The sequence below is a fragment of the Salvia splendens genome, unplaced genomic scaffold, assembly GCF_004379255.2.
Source record: "Salvia splendens isolate huo1 unplaced genomic scaffold, SspV2 ctg504, whole genome shotgun sequence".
Classification (NCBI taxonomy): domain Eukaryota; kingdom Viridiplantae; phylum Streptophyta; class Magnoliopsida; order Lamiales; family Lamiaceae; genus Salvia; species Salvia splendens.
Window position 1 is genome coordinate 16,496 of NW_024599161.1, and position 4,264 is coordinate 20,759.

General features: G+C 43.6%; 1 pseudogene; it reads right to left on the minus strand.

Moving 5' to 3' along the window:
• Positions 1-1,566: 1,566 nt before the first annotated feature.
• Positions 1,567-3,471, minus strand: LOC121790411 (annotated as a pseudogene).
• Positions 3,472-4,264: the final 793 nt, after the last annotated feature.

Consider the following 4,264-nt stretch of genomic DNA (forward strand, 5'->3'; position numbering starts at 1 on the left):
AGTGTGCTTCCCACCAGTGAATGGCAGCTTCTTTGCCTTTCCAAGAATGCAAGATTCACACTTACTCAGCTTCTCTGATGCACCTAACTTCATCACGCCACGTTTGGCCAGCTCCCTGATGCCCTTTTCACCCACATGTCCCAGCCAAGCATGCCAAATATTTAGATTCTCTAACTGAGCAACATTCACTGCATCAACCACGGTCTCTCCCAGCAAATAGTACAAGCTATTCTTTCTTTGGGCCTCCATAATGATTCTGGAACCCTTTGTTACTCTGAGAATCCCATCACTGGAATCAAACGTGTACCCCTTTTATTCTAACAATCCAAGAGAAATCAAGTTTCTCTTGATCTGTGGTATAAACCTGACCTCTGTGAGAGTCTTGGCACTCCCACCCTTCATTCTCAGCTTGATCTCCCCAATGCCCTTGACATTACACGTCTAATCATTCCCCAGCATCACTGATCCTCTCCATGCTGACAATTCTTGAAACCAGGATTTGTGAGAGCATATATGGAAGGAGCAGCCCGAGTCCATAATCCAGCACTCTTCAATCTTTGCTCCTGAGTGTATATTCAAGGCCTCATTGGCCTCCACTTCTTGAGCTAGATCAGCAGTCTCCAGGTTGCCAGCCATCTCTTGCCCTTGCTTCCTTCTCCAAGCATTGCAAGATTTCTTTAAATGGCCCGGTTTCTTGCAATAATAGCAGCTCCTGGTCTCCTTCTCTCCCTCAGCCCTCTCCTTCTTTGGTTTCTTTTTCTTGAAGCCTTTCTTGTTCTGACTTTTCTTCAGATACAAACTTTCAGCTACTGGATCATTTTTCCTTGAAGAAGTTGGATGATCAATCCTCTGTGATTCTTTCAATTTTAGGGCAGAATGAATCTCCTCATAGGTAACCTTGGACTCTCTTCCAAGTAGCACCGCATCCTTGAAATGTTCGAAACTTTTAGGAAGGGAATTCAGCAACATCAAGGCTTTGTCCTCATCCTTGATTACCTCATCGATGTTTTCAAGATCATCAATACACTTTCCGAACTCCTCAAGCTGCTCAGCAATGCTTCTTCCATCCGAGAACTTGAAGGCAAGAAGTTTCTGCTTCAAATGCAATCGATTTGCAAGGGACTTGGTCATATATAATGACTCAAGTTTTGTCCACACCCCTGCGGCTGTCTCCTCCTTGGAAACCTCTCTAAGCACCCTATCTGTCAAGTTTAAGATCAGGGTGCTATAGGCCTTGTATTGCATGTCTTGAAGCCTCCCTTTCTCCTTCTCGTCGGCCTCCGGATTCTCTTTAGGATCACTATTTCCCTTCAAGACATCCCATAGGCCTTGCTGCATCAAGATGGCCTTCATCTTCAGCCTCCACAGCCCAAAATCGTTTCTGCCGGTGAACTTCTCCACCTCGAACCTGGCCGTGGACATTTCTCGAACAAACGGTGGGCAATCGCCAAGATCGGCTCAGACAACAGAGCTCCCGGACTTCAACTCGCCCAGAAAACCAATCAAGAAAACGTTTCAACGTTTCCCACAGACGGCGCCACTTGTTGGGTCGTGATACCGCCGATCTCACACACGCACGAACGAGGAAATAAAGCACGCAAACGATATAACGTGGTTCGGTGATAATCCACCTACGTCCACGGAGAAGATGACCGGAATCTTATTGACGAACTCTTTACAATTACAACGAACTCACACTCACACTCTACCGCTCACAACTGCTTGCTATCTTGAGATTTAATCTCTCTGAGTGTGTGTATATGGTGTAATTCTGCTCTCTCACTACTGAGCTCTATCGAGCTATTTATACAAGATGCAATCAAGAAATAAAATCCAACTAACTCTATTTCCCAAAGTTAGTTATAACCGCTGCTCGGCTAAAACCGAACTGCCATTCTTGGTTAGCAACCGAACTGCATTTCTCGGCTATCAACCGAACTGCCTTTCTCGGCTATCAACCGAACTGCCTTTCTCGGCTAGCTCAAAGCCGAGCTTTATTTCTTGATCTCTTCTCGGAGCTGCCGAGGCTCCACCACTCGATCACAACCGGACTCAAAGCCGAGCTTCATTTCCGAGCTCAGAAGCCGAGCTCCAGTAGTTTGCATGGACACACTTTCACATGTCCTATTTCGCATTTGAATATTACACGTCAAACTTCAATTTCAAATTTAGATTTTAATACTACCTTAGATCATTCACACAAGTATACATGCAAATACCATTTCAATGATTATGATTGTATCCTATTATATTAAATCACATGACAACATATGACATATTCATAACCGCCCAAAATTGGATGTGTTTGGAAATTGCACATGGTCACAACTTAGATGCCAACATTTTGTTCACTACTTTTAAAAAAGTGAAGAATTTCTAAGTAGGGGTCGACAAAAAAAATAGAACCATCCATGTTAATTTATGAAAAAACTAATTAATATAGTTAGCTATTAAGTAGTGTACTATAATAAACAATAGCACATGTTACCCATCCAACACATTCGCCACTTTACGTAGTATCAAGTTTTAATTCACGTGGCAATGTTTGTATTACAAACATTTGCACAAATAAAAGACACTCAAAAGCCACTTTTCTATATGTGGATCAATGCAATTTCTCTCTTAATAGTTGCATTTCCCAACAAACTATGCATGTAGATTTATTACTAATAAACTTTGACAAGTTGTTGAGTACTTAAGTTTATATTTGTGACAAGTGGTATGATAGTATTGAATAAATACATAAATAAAGGGTAAATTGCGGAAAAAATCATACATGCGGGAAGGAGTTGGGCAGAAAGTGGTAATATAATCGCAGAAGCACAGGTAAAAGTACTGGTTTTATCGTCATAAGCATAGCTATAAGCGCGGGGGCAGGCGTTCTTAAACACCTGCGAATACTGGGTGGGTCCACAGGTTTCGGGCGTGGCGTACCCGCCAGAGCAGCAATACTTGGGATCGCCGAACGCCTCGCACGCGCTCCTGCAGCCACGCATTCCCCTCCGCCGGCGCCGCCAACCACCTTCAGCTCGGACGGGCACGACTCGTTGAGGTCGCCCACGCACCCCGTGCTCGAGCAGTTCCCTCCGCCCTGGGGACCACGAGCATTGGCAGGTTGTACCCGTCCACCAGGCTGACGTCGTAGAAGTCGAGGCGCCCACGCCGTTGAGCGTGAACTCGGCCAACGTGGCTGGCGGCACCGCCCCGGCGCCGGAGCACTCGACGGTGCCGGAGCCGCAGTCGGCGGTGGCGCAGGCGAATTTTCCGGTGGCCGGATCCTGAGAACAGAGTGTCCTGCCCCAAATGCGGCCCGACCACGACGCCGGGACGGACAAGGGGAAGGAGTCGCCGGAGCTGAGCGCGAATCCGGTGGTGGAGAGCGGCTGAGTTCGGCGCCGGAGAGAATCCCCGGCCAGACTGTGTAGGTGCATTGATTTACTAATGTGAATGTCGCCGATAATGCAATCGGAGCTGCATTTATAGTCAAATACACTAGACAATTAGAAAGTTATCTATATAGTAAATATCAAAATTAAGAATCAAATATGTACCTATAAATATGAATGAAAGAATGAGAATGATGAGAGAAAAATAAGGTGTCTGCCCATTTTGTGTTGAAGGGAACTAAAATGAAATTGACAAGACAATGAATGTGTGATATCAAATAGTAGCGTGTGTTTGTTTTTGGTAAGGAGGTGAAGAAAAAAGGAGAGAACAGTTGGGATTAGGGGATCTACTTCAATTGTTATGGTAGCAAAACAAGTTAGTCAGTTTATATAGGTGAAAGAATGGGGCAGGGCCCACATGATAGTTATTGGTTATAAATTTATTTTCTTCACATTGGGTAAAATAATAGACAAAATCAACTCATTAGTCTATATATTCTTGAAAGTTGAAACATCATTTATATTTAGTGACAGTGGAGTAATGTTGCTGGAGAAGTTGGTCATTTTTCCATCCTTTATTCTACTTTTCATTTGTTTTTATTCTAAACATATTTTTTTGTATAATGATGTCGGAGGTAAACACATGGTACTACCGAGCTTTGGTAAATGTATGGAATTTGTCTGTTTATGATGGTGATTTATGTGAATACGAATATCGGAAAAGCATAAAAGAATAAAACACAGGTAGCCCAAATGAAGTTTAGCTGTAGCCTGTAGCTAATGTGGGCCCAACTGTTTGCAATGGTTAAAACAATTAATCCAATTGAAATGTCTATTTCCTAATTGACTATGTTCATAATCATAAGTGATAAATTTGT